This window comes from Lepisosteus oculatus, chromosome 12, assembly GCF_040954835.1.
Source record: "Lepisosteus oculatus isolate fLepOcu1 chromosome 12, fLepOcu1.hap2, whole genome shotgun sequence".
Classification (NCBI taxonomy): domain Eukaryota; kingdom Metazoa; phylum Chordata; class Actinopteri; order Semionotiformes; family Lepisosteidae; genus Lepisosteus; species Lepisosteus oculatus.
This window is the reverse complement of record NC_090707.1, coordinates 10477022-10495401: the sequence shown is the minus strand read 5'-3', so window position 1 is coordinate 10495401 and position 18380 is coordinate 10477022.

The window sequence follows — 18380 nt, the reverse complement described above, 5'->3', positions numbered from 1 at the left end:
CTTGTTCCTTTGCAGCCTATGAATGCTGACGCAGCTACCCACCTGAACTATTATTTTAATTACAAGTGTATTGGCTTATCTTTTTATTATTTTAGATCTAAAATAATGCCTTATGCGGGTGCAATCTCCTCCAGGACAGCCGGTGAAAAGATACTCCCCTTCCAGGGGTAGCCCTGCTCGTCCCCTCGGGGGGTGTCCAGTGTACCTTTATAGGACCTTTATAGAACAGCTGTGACTACAAAGGCGAAGCTTTGCCCTTCCTCCAGGGCTCCACCTCTGCACTGGCCATGCTCCTGTGTAATGCCACACAAGTTACTATTTTCATCATAGTATATTCCCTTTCAGTTGGGCAAAAAATGCATCACATGGTAAAATGGCTTTTGCCATTGTTTCACAGGTCAAAGGCAATCCACAGGTGTAAATTTTCAACTCTGGCTTGGCAAATCCCCCCCACCAAGGTAAAACTGGAAGTCTGCTCACCTATAGTGGAACCTGGTTACAGCAGCTTTTTGACAAAACCTGAGCACAGGAGAGTAATGTCTGGACTGTGTGACTAAATCTATTGTCTACAAAACTACCTTTTTCTGGCATCTGTGATTGTAGCATTCTGAAACGTTTGAATTAAAGCTGTCATTTTCAGGGAAAGAAAAGTTGATGTAATGTGGGATCAAGACATTTTGGCACAGAATTGGATGGAGGTGGGAGACATAATTGTTCAAAATTAAAGGAACACCAGGGAAAAAAATGATGGCAGCTTCAACATTTTTCCGCTGGAGGAGTCATCAAATTTGAAAACAATTCAAATCTGTTTTGCAAGCAAAGTGGAATCCAGCAAGCAGCTGTCATTAATGTAAGAGCATCAATGTGGGCTAAAAGCTGTCAGAAAGCAATTATTGATCTTGGGGAGAAGTGTGTGGATGTTGGAACATGTCTAGAGGCAGTGTATATCTTTGATTTAATTGACACAATATGCTGTTATCCTAAAATAGGCTGCTGGACCTTAGCTATTTCTAGCTTTGGCCAATATTGTTGAGATAAAGACAATTCAGGGAATTCTCATTACTCTATAATTTACTGAATGGCTGTGGCAATACATTTTAATGCTTTCAGTCCTGGAAGTGCTGTACAAATGGAAATGGGTGAATAATATCAAGGAAGAAAGAGAGGATTGAATGTGTAGATATAGTACTGTCAGATGTTGTCCCCACAAAGCAAAAAAGTAATTTAGTAATACTACTAAAATCCAAAACACTGTACTTCCCCAAAGTGTAATATAAATCGTAATTACTCAATCCAAATTCATCTATTCATCCTGTGTAAATGCCTGCACCCTGTTAAGGGTAGCAGAGAATATTTCTTACTACCACTAAGCATTTGCGTTTATCGATTAACACCAATTTCTTCTAAAAGCACATTGACTGATCTGTAATTGTCTTCTTGGAAACTTGCCATTCTTTGAAGGTGCGTGACACCATAGTTCTTGAGTTCCCACTCTGGAGTAAAAATGAAACGGCTAGGTAGTTAAAACAATTCACCAATATACTGTACATGTAATATTGTGTTAATACTGATGACTACAATCTCACCACTACTTCTTCAAATGGTACATGTACAAATCCAAAACGTAATTAAGTCTGTGTTTAAATGATGACAACTGATAGTGTGCTCGATGGTAATTATTGCAAACGGAGAATTTACTCAAGTTAATTAGTTCATTTTTTAGTTCCTTGTGCCAGCATAAGCAAAAAATTAAATTGCATCTCTGAGTAAATGCAGGTATGAGCTAAAGAAAGTTTTCACCATTAATACAGTATATTATCATTACTTATACAGTATATTATCTTATACATATATATCTTATATATACAGTATATATATTTATATATTCAAAATATCTTTTTGTCCTTCTAAATTATGTTTTTTATAATGTTTAATATAGTGATTATTGCACTAAATACAATTATTATTTTAATGATACAATGATTATTGTATTAATGCATTAAAGATTGATAAAATGTTTAGTATTGCCTCATTCTAATTAGTAAATGTAGACTGTTCCTGAATATATAACATGTAACTTTTTAACTTACCCGGTTTATTACAGATTCAAAGAGTGTAATATGTATCTCCTAAAGTATGATATTATGTACAAAACCTCATTAATGATTTAATGTAATCTCCGTAACAAACATGTATCTACAGTACCCGCAGTAGAGCCTCCATAATATCTCAGTTGTTATTAAAAAATATTTTCCTTTTTAAACAACTTTGAAAACAACTCAAACCTAAGAGTTTTCTTGGATGCTGCAAACTAGAGTATTTTTAAGATGTTAATTGTAAATGGTAGAAAGCAGTTTTCAATAAGGAAAAAAGTTATTCCTTTTGGAAGTTGTCTGCATTGGCAGAGAAAAGCTTCCAGTTTATTTGAAATATCTACTGTCAGTTTCAAAGCAGAGGTTTGTTAAAATACATGCACATCTAATACTTATGCTCTGCTGTTCACCTACTGTATACCTTTTTTAAAACTATAATGCTTCAATTACTACAGTATTTGCTGCTGATGGAAGAAATTGTCTCCTTAACACTGGACTATTCTTAGCACTAAGGTCAGACACATGAATTGTCTCTCTTTTTCTTTTTTGTCCTCCTGAGGCTATCATCTAATAAAGCTCAATCTGTGAAAATCAACTGTAAACCTTGTCCCCAACTGCCTCCATCAAGCAGTCATCACAGAAAGAATTAGAAGTGTGTCAGTTTACTTTATTTATTTTACAAACATAACTAGTGTAGGTGGCTGTTGGGGAAGTTCTCACCAACCAAGTTAAAGAACACTTTACCTGCTCAGTGAACAGGGTCTGGTCTTCCACTTGGTTTATCTCCTCATGTCTAAATTAAAGGCGGACTGCTCTAGGATCTGTGAAGAATAAATACTGAATCAGGGCTCATTGTCTTTCAGGACTTCCAGCTGAGAGGAGATCAAAATTTCTACTTGCTTTTATCTTTTTGTTCTAGACAGCAGCCTTTGTGACCTAAGAGGTAATGAGAAGCACCTGGCAGCCTTAGGTGGTTTTAAAAATGCAGCTTCTCTCTTTAAATTCTCACATGTCCTCTTTGAAATCGCCATCCTGTTGCCAAAGTCATAACAACATGTTTCTGACCAGTCTGGCAAGTAATATTCCAGCCTATAAGCGATTAAAAAGGACAGATTTTGGTGTGGCTCTCCCCCACAAAACTGTTATCAAACACTTTTCTATCACAAGCTAACAGATGTGTAAATTCAGGTGCGGTAAATTCTATTTGTAAGTTCTTTTTAGGGTTTTATAAAAATGCAGCATTAATACAATATCTTTGCAGACTTTGCTCCCTCACTATTGATGAATGCATACAGTATACACTAAAAAATAGATTGATTTATTATACAAATGCTTTATTAATCCTTAATTTATTTTAATAGTTTATTTCATACACATTAATAAAGTGCCATTTGCAGCCCCTAAACATCACCCTAAATTACAGTATCTCCAGAGAAGTTCAGTGTTTGAATTAGGCCACTTCACAGGAAACACTTTAATAAAATATCTGGACAATATACTGTACAATACTACTTTCATGCTGAAATCAATTCAATTACTTTCTCAATGTCACAGCATAGCACATACAGTATATATAAATACAAATACCATATCTTTTGTGTCAGTAGTTCACCCAAGTCCAATTGTAATTTCAGGCATCTTAAAGAAAATATTAGTATATATATATTATAAACTAATATTTTAGTTTGCTGTATTGGCTTAATTTTCTAGGTTGAGGAAAACAGTAACCTGTCCATGAGGACAAAGCTGGGGTGAGGCGAGGGATGCAAAATGAACTCTATAAATGAGTAAAATAGAAATGTGATATTTATACTTACGTACTATAAGCAAAAGTGGACAAGACTGGGGTTTGACCTCCTCCTGTTTTTTGCTTTAAATCTTCATTATTCTATCTTTAAGCTGTGATTTACTGTATACATTTTGCTGACATAAATTCATCATTTTCAAATATATGTACTTTATTAAGTTATATACTGATTATTTGTTAAAATACTTTAATTAGACTTTTTTTACACATGGATGGTAACCATTTTGTTGAAAGATATTAGCATTTTATATACCGGGAATATGAATATTTGAACAGTGGACTAAATATGTTTCTGAACAGGAAATATGAAATGCGAAGAAAGTGGAACAAGTTCACTTCAAAGCCATTTCCTTGGGTTGTTGCTACTTTAGAAAATAGTGCTGAAGGTTGCCTTTTGAAGTTATTTTGTTTTTTTTCCTTTTGATCACTGCTGAATGTGAAGAGAAGGTGCTAAAAGGATACCTCTTTGAAGCCTCCGAGCCCTGAGCTCCCTGAAAATTGTCTAAGACCAGGAATAAGTGCCGTCCTGACCACTTATATATTTAAGGCAATGAAATAAATTTTGAACATCAACTTATGAACTCTTCCTAAATTGCTGCTAGGAAGAAGAGGTCTCAGTAAGTGACAAGCAACAGAATCTTTCATCATCTGGCATTGATTTAAATCAAAAAGAGTGAAAAAGATGAAAAAGAGAATCTTCAGTTTCTCTGTGGTTTAAAAGTTTCACACATGTGGTACATTTTAAGGTGATGTAATGTTGGGGGCAGGTGAGTAATAATGAGAAATGGTGTTGTTGGTATTTTTCTTCTGCCACCTCCTTTTTTTGTAGCCAGTGGAGGGTTTGAGACGATGTATAACACTGCCAGTAATTATTTAAATCATCGATACATTTTCAATAGCTACTTAATCAAATACAGGGCTGTGTTAAGCAGGAACCTAAGTATTTTGATCATATCAATTGGTTCTGTCTTTGTGTAATTTATTACCTCAAGATAGAAGACAAATTATTCAATTTTAGTATATACTGTAAGACAGGCTGAATGTCTTCCTCATGTTTGTGGTTTGTCTTGCATATGAGATAGTTTAGAGGCACAGAAAATTTAAAATATTATCCAGCTGTTTTGTGAAGGAGCCCAGAGTTTAGAACATTATCTGTTCATATCAAAGGGTGTTTTCAAATGTAGTTCAGGTGGGTAGCTGCATCAGCATGCGTAGGCTGCAAAGGAACAAGTAATATGTTTATTCCATGCTGAAAAGAGAAGAAAGGAAACATGTTTCAGCTGTGAAGCCTTCTTCGGGTGTCATTAAACGTGCAGGATGTATTAAATTAAACGTCATTAAATATATGAATCATGAAATCCTTTCTACCTTTACTCTTACACTTGTTAACAGTGTTACTGTATGTCTTTTAATGTTATACCCTGTTAGATTATTTTGTATTGAATTGTCTTTCTTTTTCAGCCATCGTTGCAATGATTTTAATAATAATAATAACCATCATAAAAGAGTAAACAAAGCAAAATGTCTCAACCTTTTGCACAACAGACAAGTGTTCTCACAACAGTACAAACATTTTTTCCTCAAAATGTACTGCAGTATTTTCCTAAATTAGACTAACAGTTCTATTTCTTTTAAACATTTTAATAATATGCTATAATTTCTGGCTTCACTAATTTAAGAATTACCCACATTAGTGTGTAACCTCCTCATTGCTGTTGCATGGTTTATCATGCACAATTCTTACTGGAATTTGTAACCCCAAAAACAGAATTAACACAGAAAATCAGGATCCTGTAGTACAGGGGGTGCTGGAAGCTTTGAACCCACTTGCTCTCCCGCATATTAGAGAAACATCCATCACTTCAGCTCTATACATACTGTATATACAGTATGTGAGATGACAGAAAAGGCATAGTGAAACATTTATACACCCTTGTTTTAACTGACAGTCCAGATGGACAAATTGTAGAAAATGTATCATGAATCTGAAAATATCAAATAAAGCATTTAACCTTGACCATATTGATGAGCTAATCACTTTTTTCCAATCTGAAGCAAGCCATGGGTGCTAACGTCTCAAAAAAAGACAGTCACTAATAACATTTCTTGTTTTTTTTTATCTAGAAAAAATCTGCTCTCATTTATTTAATAGTACAGGTCTGTAAACAATCTTCTCTCACAAATCTTGGGTCCCATCATGGAGGGAGTCATACTGTATGTTCTCTGTTTGCTTAACGCCATGGAAACCTGAATAAGTTCTGGCTTAATATTCTGCTATGACTTGATTACGGTCTACTTACAAAACATTCCATTCCAAAGCAGAAAGAGTGAAAACAACAAAGCATTATATGCTGTAGCTGCACCATATGTTGGTGTATTGATAATGGAAGTTCTCTGTACATTTTTGTTGCACAAAGTATCTATGGCATTGTAAGTGAGCCGACTGCTTCATAATAGGCTCATTTGTAAGGAAAATACTGAGCATCTGCTTTGTTATCAATTATGGCACACATTTAAGTAATCTATTAACAGACATGGAAGAACATTATTGTTTTGTCAAGCTGAAATTGCCATTTATAAAGGACAGAAAAATGTCAATGTAATTTTATCCACACTTCTTCCATTGTAGAAATGTTATGTCTTCATGTTCATAATCCTCAATAACGCATTAATTCAAGTTTCATTTTGCTCAAAAAGTTATTTTAAAGCCAGTCATCAGCTGGTTTCCCTAAATAGCAGAAATCTTTACATGACATGATAGAAGGCTCACTATATATAGCAACGCATGATTCAGTTATAGCAAAACATATTTAAAATTACATAAAAACTTCAAATCAAACTGAAATACTGAAACCACACTGGTAGGTGTGTCAGAGAAAGATAGAGCTCTCGTGACCACCACATGACTCGTGGTGAGATGTCGGGTGAATAAGATCCTCACTTTGATGGGGACAATGTGATACCAGGTCTCGTGGTGAAACACTAGGTTATCATCCTGAGGTCAACTCATGGGGAGCTAGACCATACTGGTTCTCACAGTGAGAAACCAGATGAGTGAATTCCTCACTGGGAAGTTTGTCAGTCAGAGGCAGGCAGTTTAGATCCTCACCGGTGGGTGTGTCAGTGAGAAGCCTGCTCTCATCCTGAGAAGTTGAGGTTCCGTCTATCGTCTAACATTATACCCCGGAAAGACTGGAGATTGTGACACTGTAATCCCAGAGGACTGAACTACTCTATAGGCAGCCTGCTCTAGGGAGAGAGCAGGGCTGTCTAAGAGACATACTGTACGACTCACAGAAAGACGTCTGTATGTACAATATCTGCTCTGGTCGTGCGAGACACAGGGAGGTCCCGGGGAAGCTCTGTCTCATGGGGAGACTGGACCGTAGTGGAAGATAGTTAAATTTCCAGGTCAAGAGTAAGACATCTAGGAGTTGGGGACTCCTAGAAATTGACAATTCAGATCATCGAGAACAGAGGGAGCTCTTAATAATTGGTTAATAATTCTTTGGCCAGATCTTGATTCAAAATTGGGTGCCTGGAAGGGAAGTCTGTGATATAACTGGTAACGCTGGTGCAATGGGTAATATTGAAATAAAATGTCTGTAAAGACAAAGTGATACAGACAGATTTTAACCATTGTCAGGACTGGTGATCTGTTTCAAGGGAAATAACAAAGACTCTTCAATACCCATTTGATTGTGAAACACTTTTTTAAATAGTAATATCCAATACAGTAATTGGATATGCCATGCTCAGAGTCATCAGTATGCACCTTAAATGGTTTGTAATGTCCAAGCTTTCAAGGACAGGTTCTCTGGTGATAATGTCCTGAGGTTATCAAAAGTAAAAGTTCTGTGAGGGAAAAGGTAATCCAAGCAAAGTCTCGTATAAACTGGTGCCATCCAACCAAACCCAGAAACAATTAAACTCTTTTAGATGTTGGAGTGGCACAGGCAGCAAACTTATTGACTCAGGGTTTGATAAGGTGACTTGTGTGTGTACACCAGTTATTGGATCTCCTGACAGGCAAATGCACCCTTGGATACATTCACCATAAAACCACCATCCTAGATTCCCCTTGCAAAGGCAGACCAGTCAGCTAGGATGTGGTCTATCATCTACTGAAATGCTTGCAGAGCAACAGAGGACCAAAATACATTATCTGGACAGAAACAAGTCAAAAGGTGTTCTAACAGCAGTGTGATCTCAGTACTCTGATTCCTGAGTAAGAGGTACTTTACTTGCCAGTTTCACTTCCTAGTTGAACTTGAACTTGAACTTTATTGCCATATGTAACCGGTACTGGTACAATGGAATTCTTACTAACAGAAAGTCTCTCGATTGTAAAACAAGTGTAAAAAACAAAACAAAGTGCAAACAGTGCATCAAGACAATATACAAACAAACAGTAGACAATGTGCAAGTAAACATGTAGACAGTTTGAATGTAAACAATACAGACGTGTAAACAATGACTGGAGATGTGCAATAGATAAGAAATCATAAAGAGGTAGATGGTGATGGTGTAGGTGTGGTCCGAGGGGGGTGGCTAAATGTGTTCGCCAATCTCACTGCTTGTGGATAGAAGCTATTTAAGAATCTAGTGGTAAGTGTCCGTATACTCTTATTTTTCTTGCCTGAGGGCAGTGGGGTGAAGAGCTCATGCCCAGGGGGGTGGCTGTCCTCGGTGATGGCCAGAATTCTACCACGGCAGCGGTCCTCATAGAGCTGTTAAATCTCAGTGAGACCACAGCCGATGATCTTCGGTACCATATTGACCATTCTCTGCAGTGCCTTTCTTTCTCGCGAAGAGGTGTTGCCATACCACACGGTGATCCCATTGGGGAGGATGCTCTCGATGGTGCAGCGGTAGAAGTTCACCAACACATGTATTGGCATCCCCCATCGCTTGAGGCACCTCAAGAAATAAAGGCGCTGCTGAGCCTTCTTTATGATAGAGTCAGTGTTCACAGTCCAGGTTAGATCTTTAGAGATATGAATTCCCAAAAACCTAAAGCTGGTGACTGTTTCCACTTCCGTTCCATCAGTACTGAGTGGGCTGTGAGTGTGTGGCCTGTGTCTCCGAAAGTCCACTATTAGCTCTTTCGTTTTCTTTATGTTCAAGTCCAGGTTATTGCTATGACACCACCTAAGCAGCTGTACGACTTCATCCCTGTAAGTGGAGTCGTCATCATCACTGATCAGTCCTATTATAGTTGTGTGATCTGCAAACTTAATGATGCGGTTGTTGCTGTGTCTTGCTGTGCAGTCGTGGGTAAACAGGGAGTACAACCTTGGACTCAGACAGCAGCCTTGTGGGGTTCCAGTGCTCAGGGTGAGTGGTGTTGATGTTTTATTGCCTATCCACACCACCTGTGGTCTCTCGATAAGAAAGTCCAGCAGCCAGTTGCAGACAGAGTTGCACAGACCTAATCCTCTGAGCTTTGTCACCAGTTGACTGGGTATGATGGAATTGAATGCTGAACTGTAGTCCACAAACAGCATTCTCACATACGAGTTCTTAGTGACCAGGTGTTCCAAGGCTGTATGCAGAGCCAGGGAGACAGCATCATCCACTGATCTGTCGTTCTGGTAGGCGAACTGCAAGGGGTCCAGGGACTCTGTGATGGAGGAGTTGATGTGTGACAACACCAGTTTCTCCAGGTATTTCATCACCACAGATGTTAATGCTACTGGGCGGTAATCATTCAGGCATGTCACTTTTGCCTTTTGGGGGTTGGAACAATAGTGTTTTTTTTACAGCAGGTGGGGACCATGGACTGTGACAGGGAGGAGTTAAAGATGTCCGTAAACACTGTGGTCAGCTGGGCTGCACATGTCCTCAGGACGCGAGGTGCTGAGGACACCTCGTGGTTGATTGATCTGTTTGTCAATTCTTGGCATTGGGTAGCAATCAAATTTGGTGACAGTTTTTAATTTTGGAAAATGTGTGCAAAACTTTACATTTCCATTATTCTTATGAACAACTACGTGAATATCCAGTATGGTATGGTACTGATATCTTTCTTTAAAGTAGCCATTATCCCCTCTGGAATTCAGTACATCCCCTAGCGTATAGGTTATATATAAGATTCATCCAGTTGAATATGAAGTGGTAAAAGTAGTAGACATTTAAAAAACTCTTGAAATTGCTTTAACAGGTTGTTCATCTACTTTTTAATGATTGAAAACATGCCTTAAGGTATTGGAGATACTGTACAAAAAAGTTTTTTCCAGGGTTCTCCTCATCTTAAACCATGCCACACTGACAAGAGGGGCTTAATCAGAGCTGGCTCTCTTTCCACAAGGAGACTTGTGAGAAATACTTTTTTTCATTGTTTTTGTGCTGGCAGGTCTTCCAAGGAACTTCTTATTTTTTTCAGAGAAAGGAGACTGTTACACCTCTGGTCCTGGGGTTGTGGTTGAGAGAGATCTGTGGAAGGGGTTAAGTAGGGAAATGTGAAAGGTGGGGTGAAACCTAAGAGTGGGTGGTAGGGCCAGGTGGTAAATCACTGGGGTAACTTGGGAAAGGATACGGAAAGGCCCAATGAAGGAGGGATACAATCTGTGGGAGCCTTGTCTCAAAGGTAGGTTTTGGGTTAATAACCAGACAAATTGCCCTTGACGGAACGGGGTACTGTTCGACGATGTTTAACCGCAGATATCTTCTGTTTGTAGGAGTATGTAGTAGTGCATCGGTTTGGTAATGTACTCCTGAATCAAGGGTACTTGGGAATCTGGAATTGAGTCAGAGATGAGGGGTAGTTGATATCCCAGGGCACATTGAAAAGGAGACATACTGGTAGCTAGCCTATTCTGCCCAGGGAAGAAGTGAGGCCCAATTGATCTGGATGGAAGAGACATAAGTGCGCAAGAAGGTTTTAAGATCTTGGTTAATGCGCTCTGACTGGCCATTAGCTAGAGGATGATACCCTGATGTGAGAGAGAGAGAGACTCCAAGGGACCTGCAGAAAGCTTTCCAAAATCTTCATATAAATTGAGGTCAGCGGTCCGAGACTACATCCCTGGGGGTGCCATGTAGTCTAAAGACGTGGGCAACAAAACGATCAGCTAGTTCCCATGCTGTTGGTAGAGGGAGAGGAATGAAGTGAGCTGATTTAGATAACTTGTCAACAATAACCAAAATTGTTGTGTGACCTAGATTTTCAGATAGGTCCATGAATTCTCACTGAAAAACAGGAGGTTGAGCTCCCAAATATGGAGATGTACAGAAAGTGCCCGCCGGTCTTAAGTATAGAAAAGCTGGAGGTGTGGTGGTGAACAGGGATGGTGAGGAGTTAGGTGATTGGACAAGAAGAACGGCCTCTTTAAAGGGCCGTGTTCAGATTACGGGGGACTGTGACACTATCTTAGGCTGGGGAAAAGACTTATACTGTAATGCCCCACCACCCCAGCACAAACAGATGCAGTGGTAGGCTAACTTGCAGACTGGGATAATTGAGAAAAATAATCCTGAGTAACCATGAATTGGCTCGCCTTCTGCTGAGTTCAGAGAAAGACAATGGAACATTGATACACTTCCCTGGCAGTAACCAGCTGGTGGCCTTTAATCCATCTTCTCATCTCCATATGAAGGACAACAAGGAACTATTAATTTCTCTATTAATGAATCCAATTTTTTTTCCATTGTACATAAGGCCAAAGCTGCCATCAATAGCACAGTTCGCATAGCCATGAAAACAGTTCCTTTAGGATTTCATTCACTTACAGTGTTATTTCCCTTAATTGATTATGGTACTGTAAGTCTCGGGCAAAATTTTATATTCTCTTGGAACTGTTTCATTCAAAAGGTCATAATGTCAAGGATCAAAAGCAAATGATAAAACTGTGTAAAGCTAAGGATACTTAAAAAGTTGATATGGTATTAATTTTTAGATCTGTGGCGCATCAAAAATTTTATGAGAAATATCCCCTTTTATAAATGGGCTCCCACCCCTTTCAGGTTAGTGTGCATAGATTACCCTTCTTATCGCAAAACCTACTAAGAATTGTGGGAGTGTCTGTCCTACTCATTCTTTTCTTATGCCCTCACATTGTTGTGTTGCTACTAGAGCAAACTTAAAGCTGAACATCTAACTGTGTGTGGCAATTTTCTAGCTCCACTCAATATTTTCTAGAATCAGTTTAGATTAAGCTCCAGAGTTTAATCAAAGCTCAGATTCCTCTTCTCTGTGTTAATAACTCATTTTCTCTTGTTGACTATCTCTTAACATAGTGGGGGTGGGCAGATCAATGCCCTGTCCAAAAGCATTGATTTGGCTGCAGGTAAGCAAAATCTCTCACATGCCTAGATATAGTTGCTAAGAAGTCAGGGAAAGATTCTTTCCCATCTCTTTCTCAAGTTATATCCCAGTTTACAACTCTCTCATTTCCCAATTAATCCTCCACATCCACAGCTGTGAGGGGATAATATATGTAATCTTCTAGTGACATATTGTCCAACGTTATCAAACTCAGAACAGCCAAGGTTGTCTATCTCTTTATAATTCTTTGGCACAAGAAAGACTGGATAGGGTTAATCAATTGTGTGATTAGATACGTGTAACTAAATTATCTTATAGAATTCTATACACTTTTTTCTTTTCTATGGTGATTAATGAACCTCTACTTTCTCTGGGAGGTGTTACTGTATTTACATTGTGTGGTCTCAAATGCAATCTTAAGAATTCCTTGGGGCTGACCTGTCTCATCAGAAACTGTTAGAATGATTAACTCCAAACTTTATACACACTATTTTGTTATCACACCTCAAACAGCCTCTGTTTTTGGTGACCGCTGTGCCAATTGAATTGGAACTTGGCAGATTGCGTAAACAACTAAAGCTTCTTATTTGTGCCTAACAAATTTCAAATAACTTTTAACACATTGTTCAAATATATTTTAACAAATGACTTTCCCACCCACAGCAGGCCATCAGCACTTGAACAGAATGTTACACAAATTATATTGCTGTTCAAGCAAATGGTGTGCTTGACTAAATCACAATAGCCACCCGATTTTTTGTGCAAAATTTAAATAATTCTCTTGAAACCATCAAATACATTAATTTGAAACTTAGTGGTTTCATTACAGATTCAGAACTGCATTACATCTCAGATTGTGGTTCTTTAAATACACCTATGCCAGGTTAAATATTGGTGAAATACATTTTGTAATGCTTTCTACTCTTCAATGGCAACTGTTTGAACAATTAACCCTGAACATGGTAGGTATCGTTCCAGTGACAAAGCAATTAAAATACTATAAAATAAGAATTATGATTTAGCTAAGGATGATGGTATGACTGCCATTTTGTTCTCTTGTCGTTTACCATTCCATAACTCAAACCACTGCTGTAGAATTCTTTGGCCAATTATCTGTAGATGATTAGCATACCGTATGTTGAAGTCAGATTCCTGCTCAAACCAAGATGGATGCCTAACCATACCTTTTTTCTAAATATAATTTCTAGTTATAATTTTGCTAACTTTTTTCTCTGTACAGAATGTGTAAGCGTAGATACAGTACATTTTTCATACACATACATATAGGTATAAATATGCACTCTTTCTTTTTAGTGGCAATCTTTTGCTTATTGTAAGTTTTTTGTAATCTCTTTCCTTCTCAGCAGCTCCCTGAAGGTTTTCCTCTACATTTTAGCACTTTCCCTTGGCCACTGATTTAGATTAAAGATACACATCTGTTTGTGATAGCCAGGCTAGGTTACATTATTAAAAACATGTAAATAAATGTAACTCTTCTCCGCCTCAGTTGTAGGGCTGCCCAGAGCACTGTGTTGAGTGTTATTAATGTTTCCATGCCAAGACAGCACAGCCTGAGGCAGGTATAACTCTGGAAGCACAGCACAACTGCATGTCTCTGGGATATACTGCCTTATCATTGGTCCCTGATGGAAAAGTAAATGCAAGCAAAATCACATACAATTCATTAATAAGTTTTCCTTTTGCATCAGTTTCAAGCATAAGTAGTTATTTTGTCTGTGTTCTGTTCATATCGATTTGTAACTTTTTACATGAATTATGTGTCCACAAGAATAATAATAATGATAGTGCTTGGCTCTAAAAGTATCATACATATTGATCATACAGTATATATCTTCCCAAGTGCAGTGAAAACTCATTTTCAATGAAAACTATGAAAATGTATACTAGCCAGTTGTATTGTTTTTAGTAAACTACAGTACCTTATTTATAAGACACATTTTACAAATAATTTGCCATTACAGATATGCTAGTTTTTACATGCTGCTCCCTACCATATACATACTGTACAAACATTTGCAAAGGCACGGTGTAACTGTCTTTTTAGGTAGATTAAAATTGAATAAAATTCATAAAATTGATTTGTTTTAACACATATGCAAAACCTGTTGTCGTAAGGACCTCTTTTTCTTTACCCGAGATCTTGTCAATCCTGGAGAACCATCATAGTTACACCACACCCCCACCTGCAGGGAATTGGAGTACTGCACTTTCCACAAGCCCCAGTGAAAATGTTGTGTAATCTACATTTTTAAAAAAGTTACTTATTTATATTATCGAATTAAGACTATTTTGTGTGAAATAGAACTTTGAAAATTATGCATCACATTCCTTCTAAAGGCATAAAATAGCTGTTCTAAAAACTTCAATTTCAAATACTTTGTGATCTCAATATACCCTTAGAAATCTTTTTCTCTTTTCTGCAGCTTTGGAAGTGTCTTTACTGGAGCAGACCAGAAAAGCAGGCAGGAAATAAAACTCAATGGGGGCATCAAGAAAATATTCTACTTCTCCTTTTATACCTGCTGCTACACCTGTTGCGAACACTGCTGTAATTATTACCACTGTTAATATTGCTTTCAGCTGTGTGCTTCTGCTTTTACAATTACCTCTTCTACTTTTAGCGTTGTTGCCATTAAAACTAATTACCGCTATCAAAACAGTGTGTATAAAATTTGTATCGACAGCATTACATTTAATTAAGGAGGAAATGCAAAAGACTGAGAATAATTTTCTTCTGACTCTGAACATAGCTAATAATAACCCTTTTACCAGTAAAGACAGGGCACACATGCACAGTTATCTTGGAGGCATATTAGAAAGCTGTGCCCGTGAGTCAGATCACATCAGGGGCACTACTAACCAACTGGCACCGTCTGTGTCACCTGCCCATGGAGGAAGCGCAGAAATGAGAGTAATTGCCTGACAAGTGGGCCTGCAGGCCAGGGAACCTTGTTTGCACCAATTTGCTGCTCTCATGTTGCTTTTGCTCTTCATTCGGGCAAGCTTCTCTGACAGCACTTCCCCCTGTTGTACAATCAGCTCACCTGGGCACAGAAAGGAGCTGATGGCACCTAGGGTCCAATTCAGGAAAAGTTAATTTACTGTAGCTTAAGGGGAATCGGATCCACTTGATTACATGCATAAATGTTTGGGGAGGGAGACAATGACATCAATGGAACAAGATCGAGTCTGTCAGACATATGTTTTCCACCTAAATCTCATAGCTGATTATCCTGCGACAGTACGGCTATACTGTGTTTCTAACAAACATGCCAGATGGGCCGAACGGACTCCTCTCATTTGTAACCTTTCTTATGTTATTAATACAAAAAAACTTTTACTTTGCTAATTCTATCTCCTATTTAAACCAGAATACCGGCAGAGAGTCGTGCTGTAAAAGTCAGGGCCCCCTGTACTTGTTGCACAGTAGTAAAGAGTTAAATGAGGCAGACTGTACATGGTTTTCCTTATACTGTATGTTCATTCCTTCATATTAAAATATATATTTTGTATTTTAATGTTGTATACAGTAGGTCACACCAGAAGCATTACATTTCCTCTACATCAATAATGAGAAGCATAGGTTTTAACTTTAAATTTCTTCTCGACAATATAGACTTCGTGTTAGAAAGTGATTGCTTCTTCCTACAACATGATATTTTCATAATTAAATCAGTGTTCATTATTTTCACAAATGGTACCCTAGAGATTGTGTCCCTGTGAATTGAATTTGCAGCACTAACATTCTGAAATATGTAAAATTGTATATTAGTTTAAAATCTTCTATACAGTATGTAGTTTCGTGGACAGTGTTTATGAGTAGAGATGTGACATATGTGGAAAAGCTTCATTTGGCTTTTTCATTGATGAAAAGTGCAGTCAGAGAAGAGCGATGCTTTGCTGTTCCCTTTGCCAGCTGGTTTAAAAGATGTGTTGCAAACATATTACCTGTCAAGGTTTGGTTGATAGGTTAATCAGGGCACCCCACTGTGCAGTCTCATTTCAAAGGGAGCCAGGCACCAGGATGCCCAACACAGCCTTTTGATTAGCAATTCAATCTTGCTTTCCAATCCGGTCCATTCTGGAAATGTTTTGAGTCTCTCCAAAGACTGCTGGTGTCAGGTGTTTTGCTCATTTAACAGTGGGCCTCCTTGTTACATGAGCAAAATACTCTGACAGCCTCCATCTGCAACTGTTCTCTCCCAACGTTATAGCCCCAAAAGAGTGAGAATATACAGTACTCGCTGGAGAGACATCCCCTGCCTCATTAGAGAGGGATAGATGGGGCTAAGGAGCAGCTCCCTGCCACATGGACCTCAATTACGTTTATAATAAGATAACTCTCCTTCTTGAAATAAAACAGAATCAAAATAGTGTGAAACAGACAGGTTACTGTTACAATTACAAAGATTTATATTTGTAAATGCTAAACATTTTATGTTTTAGGTGGTATTCAAGATGTACTGTATATGAATTGAAATGTATTCTTCTTAAAAATCTTTAAATGATTATGAAAGTAATCATAATAATTTGTGCTGGTGCCTATTTGCTCACTCTGATCCTAATAAAGATAGTGCTCCATAATATGTCTGCGTGTGGGGGTGTCCCTAACTGGAAAGTGCAAGCTTGTGTTTTGGGAGGGGATAGGTGTTTATTTTTGTGGAAGCAAAAATGCATTTTCATGTTTGTGGAAGAACATGCATTCCCTTCCTTACAGAAAATTGCAGCTGTCACGTCGACAGTCACCCCCAATTGTGCAGATCAACCCTGTCTCCCGGTTACCTAGACAGAACTTCAAGCTTTCCAAGAAGCTGATGATAATGAGCTCGCCAGCCAGCCTTGCTCAGATCAGCAGTAATGAGGACACGCAACACAATTCTTTCTCTGCAAAAGTAGAGCGCTCAGGCAACTTGGCAAGGCAGATCAAAATGATTTCAGAAGTCTTTCGGCATGAAGTCCTCAAAGAAGAGCCCAGAACAGAATAGCATCTCTTTTCTCCACTTACAGCTCTCCACAGTCCAGAAATCTGGTCCAAAAATGTTCTGAACATGAAATTAATTACCACCATGATTTCTGAGATATTTAGAAAATGAGGAGTAGAGCCAATGAAACTGCTTATCTTTCGCTGTATTCTAATTGGGTCTACACTATAACTGCAATAAAAAATACAAACCATTTATTTATTTTTTTGAATAATCCTATTATAAAATAATAGTATTATTTTTACTACTGTATGTGCAAGAAAATAATTTTACCTCAACTATTGCTTAAACTATCACTTAACATAGCTTCTTGTGGTTATATAGCTTTATTTCCTTTTCAATTATAGTAACACATTAGCTATTAACCCCAAAGCACCAGCTAATAAGATGTTGACTGAGCTTACAAAATTGAAACTTTCTGATTTCTTTCATGTCAGCACAACATTATTGCTAAATCTTATAAAGTAGAAAATGTAGGGCAAAACATCCCTGCTACCATATAATAAGCAGTTCCTGAGTATAACAGTTAATACCATAGAGAGGGTGTAAATAATTCCTAATTATATATTAATTTGGTCAAAATCCATTTTCATTCAGGCTATCCTGATTGAGGGTGTAAGGTCTGTACAAAAAAAAATTGATAGCTTTTTTGCCACACAATTTTCACCACCTTGAAATAGCTATTAGAAGCATGAACTATGTATTACTTACTGCAACAAGCATGCTTAAAATGTTAATTTTCATTTTTTAGATTCAGCAACTTAAACCTTTTGTATGATACAGTAGCTGTCTGTCGTAAAGAGACTTTATGTGCCTAAGGATGTTGGTGGAGTGTATGAGTGTGGAGGGTGAAAAGGGTCTTTCACTTCCGAATGCTGATTTACAGAGTTATCACCTAAGGCCTTAACCTCATTATTCGTGCTTGGGTCTGCAAGAGACTGGGGCAGAAAGTGCTTGATTAGAGCCCAGAGAACCCAAGGCACTAATCTAATTGCTGTCACCCTGGCTCTACAGGCAAGCAGCTGGACAGAAAGACACGAAAGGCACCATCTCTCTGCACTTGTCACAGAGAGGTCTGACAGCAGTCAGTTAGAGTGTGATTGGTGTAATAAGGTAACACTGACAAGAATAGAAGAAAAGGCTTGCAGTAACTAGGCAATCTAAGAGAGACTCTAAATCAAAGTCATAGAGGGGAAAAATCCCTGGACACT